Here is a 12639-nt window from a genome sequence, read left to right as displayed (position 1 = left end):
CAGAATTTTACACGAAACCTTATTTACTGAATTGACCTGCATATAATAAAATCGCCACTCTGTCTCTGCCAAATTGGAGATAATTATCATATCGTTTTACTCTATGAATAGGGCAGTCTCCACTCACTGGATGTTTGGGAGCAAGGAGGAGTAACCTGTACCCCTCATTGACTTTGATGTTTGGAGTTCAACGTCAGCACCGTTCATCGAAGCTCTCAACGGTCCGGTTCGCCCTTATCCCTCCGGCCCATAACCCTCACCCCCAAGCCGTTTCTCGCAGCTTTTTCCCGGCCGACCGACGACTAATCGGCTGGGCGCTCTATGGCGCTGTAGACAGAGGGGGCGTTCGCAGGGTCGGCTCGGAGCCGAGTTTGGCTCCGCTCGCGCAGCGCTCGTGCAGCCCGCCAGGGGGACCCCGACCCGCCCAGGCGGCGTCTGATAAAGAGTCTGAGGGGCGTGGGGCCCAGGCGCCTGCTCCAGGAAAACCGGGAATCCGCAAGGGCACCCCTATTGCTCCAGAGGACTGGCGGGGCCCGGACCTCGGCTCTGGGACCTGGGGTTCCACCGCAGAGAGAGGCGCGCCCCACGGGTGGGTGTGTCCGTTTCCACCCGCTGGCCTTCCAGCCCGGAGAAGAGCTCCTGAAAGCGGGTATTTTGTCCCCAAAGATAGGTTTTGTCTGCGGTAATCCCGGATCGAGAAGTGCAACTTTGCGGCCGGGTCACGCGTTAGGGGGCCTTTGGGGGGCCTGGGAAGGGGAGGAGAGGACCTGGTCGGCATCCTCGAGGAGGAGGCGGGCGGCGAGAGCTGGGGCAGCAGGGCGGGGGGAGTTCCCACGGGTGGTGGGCGGCGGCGAGATTGGCTAGGACCCGGGTCCCGACCGTGCGGTGACGCTCTTGGAATCCCGCCCCGCCCCCTGTCCCCTGCCCCCAGCCCGCCTCTTCCGTGCTTAGGGCGTGAGGTTTGGTTGGGATCCGTCTGGAGCAGAGCAGAAAACTTTTCCCCTCCCGCCCCCTGGGTCCCTTTTGTCTTTTTTGGAGGCGGCGACCCCTCTTGAGCTGCGAGTCCCTGTCTCCAGGCCGGCGCGCCGCGCCCGCCGACCGCCGAGGGCAGGAGCGCTCGGGCTCCTTGCGCTCGATGGCGGCGGCCGGCGGCCCCGCGACCCACGGCGGGCACAGGCGGCAGCACGTCCCCGGCCCAGAGGCCGCCGCCGCCCTCCCGGCGCGGGGGTAGGGGCGCCCCCCACCCTCCTCAGGTCCTCCGCCCTCGCCGCCCGCCCCCTCGCTTGACTCATCCGCCCGCGGTGGCCGCGCCGCGTCCGCCGCCCGAGCCCCGCCGGAATGAGGAGGGAACCCGCGGCTGCCCGCGGCTGCCGAGATTCCTGCTGACGCCCCCGAGCCCGCCGCCTTCCTCGTTCGTCTGCGGAGGCGCCTGACGTCCCAACTGCTCCTGCAGTGAATGTCCAGAGAGGCCACTGGACCCCTGAGGCCCTGCGCTCAGGACAGGTGAGGGCGGAGGGAAGGGTGCTGCCGGGGGCGGGGAGGGCGCTTCTTCACCCCCACTTCTCCCTGCTTCAGGCACCAGAGTTAGGGTAAACATTGTCTCCCGAAGTTTGGGAAATAAACCAAGTCCGCCATCAGTTTCGGACTCCCCAGTCCTCGGAGCGCAAGAGAAGCTTTGCGGGGCAGCCTCAGGGAGCCCGGAACCTTGGAGCGCCTGGCTAGGCTTCTTTGAGCTACACCCGCCTTTGTCTCGGTTCCAAAGAGTCAGCATTTTCTGTGAAGACGTGCACAGCGTCAATTTATAGTAGTCCTTGGCAGGAGCAAAGTGTAGTCAGGGTTTCCTAAAGGCAGTATCTGGTAGTATCTACATGGGCAAAATGGAGAGGCGAAGCAATTATTTGCCAAATTCAGCACTACTTTTCCCCCTATATAGTCATCCTTCAGAAAAAAAGCTGAAGCTTTGCAAGATTTGCTTCATTAATCATTCTTTTGCTATAATTAATTGTCCACGCAAGCATTTCGCATTGTGTAGGTGTAAGCTCTGTGTCTATTTACTGCCCTTAGATTTAGAGGGAGAAGTGTATGTGTGTGATAGATGTAATAAATATAATTCATTATTCAGTACCAGGCATTGGTAATGACAGAAAGTCAGATGCTTCACATATATGTAATTTACTAATTGGAGTCAGTCCCAGTACACCTGAGTCTGGTGTATTTCGGAACTGGATATGTTGCATTAAAGTCTCTCCTAACCTTGTTTTTTTCTTCTGAAAACCTTCAGAAGTAGCTGTGGGCAAATGTATGCATAGAAAACATTTAAGGAATCGTCAACTGTTCTTATTTGTCCGTAAGGATTTTGAACTCTTTTGGTTTTGCAGTCAAACCAAGTTCTGAGCTACACTTTCTGAAGTACTTTATGCATAAATATTACCAGCTCCTGTAAAAGCTATTTACTTGGATGGTTTGTCCCATGTTGCATTATAGAAATACTTATTATCAAATGACCTTCAGTTTGTTATTTGGCTGCTGATATGGGAATATATTACCATTTTGTGAAAAATTGGCTAAATTTTGAAACTTTTTCAACCCTTGCTTTTCCCGCTCCTGTTTATCCGGAGAGAAGCATCTGCTTATAGTTTCATGCTTTTCAAACAGCTTAAGTGAAGAATAGGAGTCCCTCTAAACAGAAAATAATGTTTTCATTAAGTGGAAACTATAGTTAAATGTCACATCAATTTAATGTTATGAGACTTTTTTTTTTACTCTTAAAAATATATACTGAGGTGTTAGGAATGATTTTCGCTAACCAAGTCCTGCTAGAGAGCTCATAATTACGGGATGATTTAACTATAATTTGTGACCCTGGTTATAATTAGCTTTGTATCCTAGGCTGGGAAAGCCTTTCAGTGAAAGAGGGAGTTCTTTTGTGGGAAGGCTGTGTGTGTGATTTCCAGGCGGTCGGCACCGAGAGGCTTTACCTGTTGCTTGAGTCGGGTCCGGGTAAATGCCATGTCTTATCCCAAAGGCACCCATAATCAGAAGGGATTGTTCAGGAAGGATCATTGTAAGGAAGGATGGCTACACTTGTTATTTTAACTTGAAAGAATTTTTAGTGAAGCTTTGGAATGCTCCAACAGCTAGATTACTATAGTCGGACTTGTGTGGTTTCAGAATTTTCAGAATTTTGACAACAGCTCACTGGGCAGCGAAAGATAACCACTGACACACAGGGGAGCGAATCTGAACTGATTGCTTAAATTCATTCATTCCCCTGAAGATTCTCAGCATAAGGGAAATGAAATTCATATTTAGCTCAGGAAAATAGATAAGAACAAGGATAAAAGCAGATGTCACCTTTTACATTTCTTAAGCAAAATTAGTTGAAGATAAGTAAGTCCTCATAATAATGCCCTTATTAAACAGAATATAGCATCTAAAGGGAAGGTAGTTTTAAAATAAATAAATAAATAAATAAATAAAATAAATTTCATTTGTTATTACTCTCCCTAAATAGGAGGCAGCGTGGCAGGTCTTCCTCAAGCAGAATGCATTTGGAAAAACAAAAACAAAAACAAAGCTTGTGTAGAGACCAAAAAACAAATCTGCGGTGAGATGGACCCTTCATTTTATTAAGGGATAGATGATTTGCGGTTTTGGTTAGTGTATCTGTTTTGTCTGTTCATGTCTGATATGTGCCCAAGCACTCAGAGAACACGGATGAACACATGTTGGGGTGCCCTGCTAGCTGATGGACTGCAAGGTAGCCTCTCCTATGGGAACTTAAAGTTTGGTGGGGAGAAGGCTGGAAAGTGGGCCACAGATCACTGAGCACGTGGGATGGTCCTTGAGCATCAGGAGACTGGTGCCCACGGGGGGAGCTGAGGACTCTGGATGGGGGCTTGGAAAACCCAAGTTGTCGTCCTGACCAAGCCACTGAATGAGTGGCCCTGGATATGTTCCTTGGCCTTAACGGGCTTCTGCACCCTCCTCCCATCATCCCCTCATTGACAGATCGAGGGCTTTGGACCCATGATCTTTCTGTCCTCTTTTTAAAGTGCTGTATGATGAGTTCTGGTGGAATTGAGAGGGAGAAGTCAGAGTGTAGTTTGGGAAGGGTGCAGTTAATAGAGTTTAGGTCAAGGGAAGACAGACAGGAGGCCATGCTGGACACAGAGAAAGGATAATAATGATGCTAATACGAGGTAAAGGAGATCTGACCCATCATTGATTATCTGAGCTTGAAATACATAATAAAATAATAAATCAACTTTCGCTTAGTACTGGATGGTTTTTGATGAATTTCCACAAATAATGGCAATTGATTTTTCACAACATCCCTAAAAGGTAACGAGAGCAGAAAGGTGACAAAACTGGAACTAATACTATAAATTATAGTATGCATGTACCAGTATGCCCCGTTGCCTTTCTGCAGACTTGTAGAGATAGGAGAAGCTAGAACGTGCTTTGGAAGCCCTGTGTTCATGGGACAGAGAGATAGGTGGGTATCTGATTTTAGTGTAGGTTTAAATTTCTGAGTAAAAATTTAGGTTACATTCTGGAAGATAAGTCTCCAATTATGAGATCAAGACCTCCTGAAATGTCTCGGTTCCTATTGTTGATGATTAGTTTAATTACTTCTGTGTGCTTCCTCCCCACCTCACCTCCCTCCCCTTCCGCAGCAGGAATTCTGGGGATTTAACTATTTACAGAGTCATTGATAAGACTCTTCTAAGAGCTTTGAGTGCAGCTGGGAAAAAGAAACTCATATAAAGATGGGGATTTGGGGACCATTTTACTACTAATGGGATATGTTCTAAGAGCAAGTTGCAATTTGGAAACTTTTGTCCCTGGGGGTGAAATTACACAGGAGTCATAGGAACTGAACAAGGTGTGAAGATGTGGATCTCTACATTCCCTCCTGCTGCGCCCTCATCTGCCCAAGCATTAAGTGCATCAAGGGTGGACAGGTGCCACCCTCCCACCCTGTGTCCCTGGCCAAAGGAACTGGTCAGGATTCACCTGGTTATATGTGTAAGGAACCTCTGTTTAAACAAAAAAAAGGACTTATTGGCTCATGTGACCGGAAAATCCAAAGATGGACCTTTGCTTCAGTCATGGCAAGAACCCAGAGACTCACGTGAGCTTTGCCAGGGCACTTTCTCTCTCTCTCCCTGTTTCTCAGTTCCTTTCTCTCTGGGTCAGCTTCATTCTGAGGCCCCTTTTCTGTGTGCTGAGAAAGTTGACTATCAAGTAGTTCCTAGCCTGCATTCTGGGGCTTTTGAGCCATAGAAAAGAGAAGTCTTGTCTCTTCCAAGTTCCATTCGTAGAAATTTCCTTCAAGGGCTCTGACTGGCCCCATATCAGTCCACATCCATCAGAGAGTGCAGTATGATGAGTGTGGTCTTGAACTAGATCCTGTGCCCCACGTTGTGTACGAGGTGCTGGTGGTGGGGTGAGGAGGTAGAGGCTGGTAGGGACACCATGATGGACAGTTGTGTCAAGATCACAGAGAGGTGTGGGTCTCTGAAGCTACGGATGCTGCCAGTCAAAAACAACATGTCTGTTATCAAGGAGAATTGTCCGCTCCTTTTCCGGGACAGACCCCCTAAATGGTGATGTGGAGTTTGCCCATGGAGGCAGCTCAGGTGCCCAAGACCACTGCAAATTCCAGAAGTGGAACTCTCCTCCCAGCCAAGGCAAAGCCGAGTGATGAAGTAACGCCCTTCATGTCTAGACTTTGCTGAAAGAGGCATGGTTGCCAGCATATTTCTGACTGAGGAGCCCACCATTTATCTATATCCACATAAATATCCCTGTGCTTTATTTCCAGCCTAGCGATTTCATTATCAGAAGCCCTGGTCATCTGGGGACGCCTGGGTGGCTCAGTGGGCTCAGGTCATGATCCCAGGATCCTAGGATCGAGTCCCACGTCGGGCTCCCTGCTCAACGGGGAGCCTGCTTCTCCCTCTGTCCCACCGCCCCCCCACACTCGTGTTCTCTCTCTCTCTCTCTCTCTCTCTCTCTCTCAAATAAATAAAATCTTAAAAAAAAAAAGCCCTGGTCATCTAAATATCATTAAATTGGAGGCCCCCTACCTTAGGCACTACCGATCTCGTGAACGTTTGAACAGGAAAGTGAAGTGATGAACACAGCACTGTTGTTCATGGAGGTCCCGAGTTTGTGGGGGATGGGCAAAAGGGAGGCAGCAGACATAGATTAGAGTTACCACTTAGGACATATGTCCTTTTTTTTTTTATTTTTTAAAAAAATTTTTAAATGTTTTATTTATTTATTCATGAGAGTCAGAGAGAAGAGAGGCAGAGGCAGAGGCAGAGGGAGAGGGAGAAGCAGCCTCCCCGCAGAGCAGGGAGCCCGATGCGGAACTCGATCCCAGGACCCTGGGATCATGACCTGAGCGGAAGGCAGACGCCCAACCATCTGAGCCACCTAGGCGCTAAGATTATAGGTACCAAAGTAGAATATTGGCACGTGTAAGTGACATCATGCGTCTGGTAAGAGCGTATGTCAGGATAAAGGAGCATCTGTTTTGCCATGCGAGAGATGAAATGGATCAGGAGGGACCACATAGGAAGATCAGCAGGGCCAGTAGGTGACGCGGCTGTGTGCTGGGGGTAAGTGCATAGCAGCTGACTGTGTAGAAAGGAGGCCAGTGGTCACTGTGAGTCCAAAGGGCACAACCTTTATGCGTGTAGCACTGACATTTATTGGGGACCTCCCTTGTGTGCCAGGTCCTGTGTTAGATGCTTTAAATTCACCATATTTAAATCTCATAAAAGCCCTCTGTGGTGAGAACACTGGAAGTTAGGGAGGTAATAACTTGCTCAAGGTTATGTGGTCATCAAACGGCAGCACTGGGATTCAAACCCTGGCCATCCAAAGCAAATACCCCTTCTTTAATACACTGTGCAATACTGCCTCTCAAGGCCATGGTCAGAATCCTGTAGATGAGGTAAAACTGAAGGTCGGGCCTTCTAATAGGCTACCAAAGTGACGGAAGTTCCAGAGGGGATGGAATAGAGGTTATTAGGGCAAAGGTGCAGAGCACCCATGCTCCGGGGCCAAACGGGCAGGATTGCCAAAGCCAGAGGGGGGACAGACCTAGATTTTTGGTTTGGGGTTTGGGGTGTAGCAAGGGAAGTGGACGGGAGTGGTATCAGGAAGTGAACAGGTAGGCAGATCAGTACAACAACTGGGGCCTGATTGTTGATCTCAGAACAGGAGCTCTGCCATCTGCTCTGCTTTAAATACCCTTCCTGGTGTAAGGCAGGAAGAACATATACTGGGCAGCTCCTCAGAGGGAAACGGGATTGTATTAGTTGTCAGGCACCGCTAGGAAAAAAAGAGCTAACATTTGTAGAGCATCTGCCATGTGCCTTAGATACACAATCTCCACCAAATCTTTATTACAGTCCTGGGAGGGTAAATATTATGGCGGGCTTTCTTTTTCTTTTTCTTTTTTTTCTTTCGAGCCAGGAGCTAGAGGCTTAGAAAGGTTAAGAAATGATCTGCCTGAGCTCCTGGAGCCAGATTGGAGATGAAGGTGCTGTCATGGAAACCCAGTTCTGTGTGAATCTAGACCTGATTCTGGATCTTCAGGGAGTCATCCCAGCCCTGGCAGGCAAGGTCAATGTCAAGTCTGGGGAATAGAAATGGGGAAGTCAGCAGGGCATATGGTTGTGCAGGGAGACTGGGAGCTAACTTGTAGTCCTAAGCATGTGAGAGGGGAGCAGGTCATCTGGAGGGGGTTGTCCAGCAGGATTACATCCGGCTTTGGCAGAGAGCCTAATAATCCAGTAGGTTTTTCCCCTCTGTGCAGGATCTCTATCATTATGCAGGACAGATAACATCAGCAAGTCAGATGTTTGGAAGGCTTAATTCTAGTCACTGATTTCTGTTGAAGAGAAGGGACCTCTGCCAGCTGCCATGGCCTGAATGTCCCTTTATATGGACAGGTACTTAGCCCTGAAATATGATAAATAGATACATGGAGGGAGACAGAGAGGGAGGGCGTCAGGAAGGGAGAGTACTAGCAGATACCGAATGTAGTAGGTATGTGGAACCCACTCCAGCGATAAAGGTCTATACTTGGAGATACTCTGGATGAAACTGCTTACTAATTGAATAGGAGTGACATCATGTCATTCCCCAACAAATGCAAGATCAAACTTTTATCAGGTCAGGCATGTGACTGTGGATTTCATTATGTGCACTGGGCTGCATGTGTGTGTGTGTGTGTACACGATACGCGGAAATGGAATGTGAAGGTATATAAAAATATACATTTTAGGCATATTTGTGAGAACTCAGAGCCTATTTGGGGAGGTAAATATAACCGTGCATGAAACTTTTAAAGCAACACAATAAAACAATATGATTTTAGAGTTAGAAGGATTTTTCAGAGTGCAATCAAGATCACAGTGCCTGCTAGCTATTATGAAATACAAACTTAATAGTAGCAGTTGAACTAAATGTTATGGAGACTAAAAAGAATGGAACCATCTAAAACCTAGAAGGCCAATCCAGGGAGGCTTCCAGGAGGAAGTGAGTTCTGATGACTATGTATGAGCAGAGAGATGAGAAGAGGAGCGTTGCAGGTGGAATTAAGAACTTATTAATGCTCTCCGACCAGAGAGCACCAGGAATTACCCATGGTGGAGCAGGTTGGGGTCGGTGCTTGTTTCAGCACGGGTGAATGTACACCATAGGGGAACACGGGGTGTCTCAGTAAGAAGGTGTTAGAAATTAGTTATTATAAGATTGTAAGATTTGAGCTTGTGTTATACGATTTGCGGAAGGTTTAAAGAAGCAGGGCTTTGCTCTGGATTGAAGCAGGAATAATCCTGTGATCTTCTATCTTAAGTCTTATCTGAAGGAGACAAGACTAGAGAGGCTAACGCTGTAATTGACAAAGAAGCAGCAGTTCCATCTGAACCGACTGGGGGGATATTGCTCATTGTAGGGGTTGGACAATGTCTGTGTTTCTGTTTGTGTTCAGGTGTGATTACAGAGTGGTCTTATTTCTGTCCTGAGCCGTCGTGGCCACAGGGTGGCCTCGTCTGGTGTTGAAGTTCGTGAAGTCGTTTCCATCCGACAGGAGGCCCTCAGGGCCTGGTTGTGAGTGCCAGGCCCGCTCCTGGCTATCAGGGACGGCTCTGCTCCTTCCTAACCTGGAAGTGATATCTCAACGTGTTTTTGATTCCAGACACCAACCAAGATTTCCATCGCATGAGGGTCCTATTCGTGAATGTTTCTCTTGGGGGTTATTGAGGTGACTTTCTTCCTAGATCAGAAAAATTTATTTAACAATATTTATTAAATGCCACTGTTTACTAGGTACTCAGCTAGATTCTGCAGATGTCAGGATGACAAGGATCTCAAGAATTTCATAAACAAAAGGGAGAGCCTGAGGTAAACCAATGACTGCAGTGCCCTGAAATCAGGCTGGTAGAGATATTAGAATAGGTAAAGCATATTAGAGGCTCCTTGGATAAAAGGAGTGAGGACAAGGAGCCGGCTTCTTGGCAAATGGGGAGCCAATCACAGAGGTGCTGATAGGTTGGCAGCTGCTGAGGAGTATTTTCCTTATTGAGAAGCAGCATCTTGGGGCTGATGTGCAGGGTGAATCCAGGGAATCTCAGTATTCGCTCTGTGTTGATTTACGCGTAGGAGAGGCACAAATTTGGGCTCACTTGGCAAACCACATATCAGATCAGCTCCGTGAACATCCCTGTGTGAGTATCTGTAATACAGGAGAGTTACTTAGCATTTCTGAAGAGATGTTCTTACTTGTCATCGTAAAAGCAATATGTGCTCCCAATTAAAACTTTGGAAAATACATTAAGTGTAACAAATCAGGGAGAAAATTTGCCTATAATCCCCTGACCCCAAAGCACCCATCAGATTTTGACATTTTCGTCCTTGTTTTTAATGATTTTTTTTCCCATAGTTAATAACATGTTACAACCTGCTTTGTTTGCTTAACCTTATGTCCTAAATATTTTCCGACTCCTAGGCAAGCTTTATTAATGTCTATAATATTTGATTGTGTGGGTGCACCACAATTTATTAACTGGTGGTTTCCAAATATCTGTCATTATAAGTGGCATTTTGATGAAATCTTTTTTCAAATTTCAAATTATTTCTCTAAGCAAGATCCGTGGAAGAGGCTAATTCCTGGGTCAAAGGGTATGGATGTCTTAAGACCCTTGATACTTAATGCAAAACTGATTTTCAGAGTAGGTGAATTTGTGATTGACAGTGCATGGAAATACCCCTTCATCATGCCTATCCTAGGGTTTTATGTATTTATTTTTAAATAAGAAAAGCTACCATTTCAAAATGACTAACACTTTTTGTTAACCACGTACTTTGTTTCCTCGTTATAAAACAACTCTCTTTTAGAGTGTAGACTGCTGAAATATTGTGATAAACCATTCAAGTTTTAAATATGTATTTACACACATTCCTGATTATGCATCTAGACAGAGGCACAAGACAGAGAGCAGATTAGCTTGTAATTTTTTTAAATCATGAAATGCATATCTTGTGAGGGTGCTCTTCAGACCAGGCTGTGGAGAACCTTCTGAGCCAGAGCTCCACTTTGCAGAACAAACCCTAGCCTCCTCTGCATCCATAGCTCGGTGGGGTATTGTAACTCTTGTGCTCATGGTCCCTCCACTGTTCAGAGGGGCTGTAAGCCAAGTGAGGGCAAGCCTATGCCTGCTTTGTCTCTGGCTGTGTTCTCAGCAGGGGACCCTGGACCAGGTTGAGCCAGGAGGCAGAATGTGAGGTCCCAGATAGAATGCGAAAATGCTTGAGGTTTTCCCCCTCCAGAATATCTGCTCTCTTAAACCACCAGTTCCCCTGAAGTAAGCCAAAGATCCTGAATTTTGAGCCTTCTGATTTTGCTCCCTTTTCCGGAAAAAAAAAAAACAGTCACGTCATAGTATCTAGCTTTCATAGTGAGGAACTTTGACTCATTCCATAAGAAGGCGGAACTTGCATCTTAGGTAAACCTCCGTGGGGTTTTTTTCTTGTCCAAAAACATTGCCTGCAACTACAAGGGAACTATTAAACTTCCCATAGCAGTCCATTTGATGTGGGTTTTGAGTGCCATTTTCAATCTTTTCACAACTGCTATTTTTCTACAAAAATAATACACAACTAAAATAAAAATACTTTTGGTTTTCTTCTAAAAGTTGAGGGAGAATTATAACTCCGTTTTCTTTTATGGATCTCCGTCAGTAACTTTGAACAGAATTACATTCATTCATTAATTCACCAAATCATGATTTAGTGAGCTTCATTCAGAAGTTGCTGCTAAATTATACTTATGACCCATCTGGTCAAATGTGAGGCACATCCCATACAATGATGATGTAGAAGACCCTGTTGGAAAGCAGGACCCATATATTTATGATTCGCTTACTGATAGCATGCATAGGAGAGTCAACTCAAGCTCTGTAGGAAGTTCATTAATTAATAGTTGATTCAATACATATGTGTTGGCAGCTGGGGATAGGGTAGAGCTCAAAACCAAGGTTGTGGGTGAGGGCACATTCTAGATGGGGGGAGACAGACAAGGTGGGTTCAGACATGGAAAGGGCTTGAGGAAGTAAAGGAATCTGATGTAACAGAGTGCCTGGGCTTTTGGAGATCAGATGGCCAGGACAGACCTCTCTGTGTTTGAGGCATCTGGGCTTAGACCCGCAAGATAATAAGAGCCAGCCTCGCATATTGGGGGGCGGGGGAGGCTTCATTTTCAGTGTGCTTGGAAGCTATGAGAAGGTTTTTCTTTTGGAGTATGATGTTTGAGGCCATTTATTAAAAGTAGGGGGTTGGGAGCAAAAGCACCATTCATGTTAGAAACTCAAGATGTGCCATACATCATTACGTGGCTGAAGACATTCCATATATAGTATATCCACCTTCAAAGAGTGTTTCATATAAATAAAACATTAAATACTAATATAAATATAGTCTTCTCAGTAGAATATAAACAGCTCGGTCAGCCCACTGCACATTTTTCTTGTTATGTGAAGCTTATATTTTTTAGCTGTGCCTAGTATAGTGACTTTTATATTGTATGCATTCAGTAAATGTTTGCTGAATTAATTATATTTGATCCTCTATGATGTCAGGGGAAGAAAGTCTCCGTAAGATATAAAACACAGACTTTTTAGTAAGGGACTAAATCATTTCTCTGAAAATATTTAAAGTGTTAACTTTATTCTGAATGTTAATAATATATATTTTTAAGGATTTATTTATTTGGGGGGGAGGGACAGAGGGAGAAGGAGAGAGAATCTCAAGCCAACTCAGGGCTCAATCCTATGACCCTGAGATCATGACCTGAGCCAAAATCAAGAGTCAGATGCTTAACTGACTGACCCAGGATATTAATAATATTTAAAAATGATATTCAAATTGTTAAATGAAATATTGAAAATAAAAATCTAATTCACAGATACAATTACCTTCTTTACATACTCCCCCCCCCCCCCCCGCCGCCCCGCACCTGTGCCATATAGGCAGAAATCTCTGGGAAGTCCACATGGTGGTCTTATCACACCTTACTGGACACATGTGGAAATCCCTTATTTATTTGTGAGCCTTCCA

General features: G+C 45.9%; 1 protein-coding gene across 3 annotated transcripts in view; it reads left to right on the top strand.

The window, feature by feature from the left end:
• Positions 1-1277: 1277 nt before the first annotated feature.
• TMEM200A (transmembrane protein 200A) overlaps positions 1278-12639 on the top strand; it is a 69713-nt gene continuing 58351 nt past the window's right edge. For all 3 annotated transcript variants that reach the window (XR_003521480.2, XM_027602517.2, XM_027602518.2), the window contains exon 1: positions 1278-1503. The gene's annotated coding sequence lies outside the window, so the exon portion shown is untranslated. The remainder of the gene's footprint in view (positions 1504-12639) is intronic.

This window comes from Zalophus californianus, chromosome 7 (genome assembly GCF_009762305.2).
Source record: "Zalophus californianus isolate mZalCal1 chromosome 7, mZalCal1.pri.v2, whole genome shotgun sequence".
NCBI lineage: Eukaryota > Metazoa > Chordata > Mammalia > Carnivora > Otariidae > Zalophus > Zalophus californianus.
This window is presented reverse-complemented; position numbering and strand designations above follow the sequence as displayed.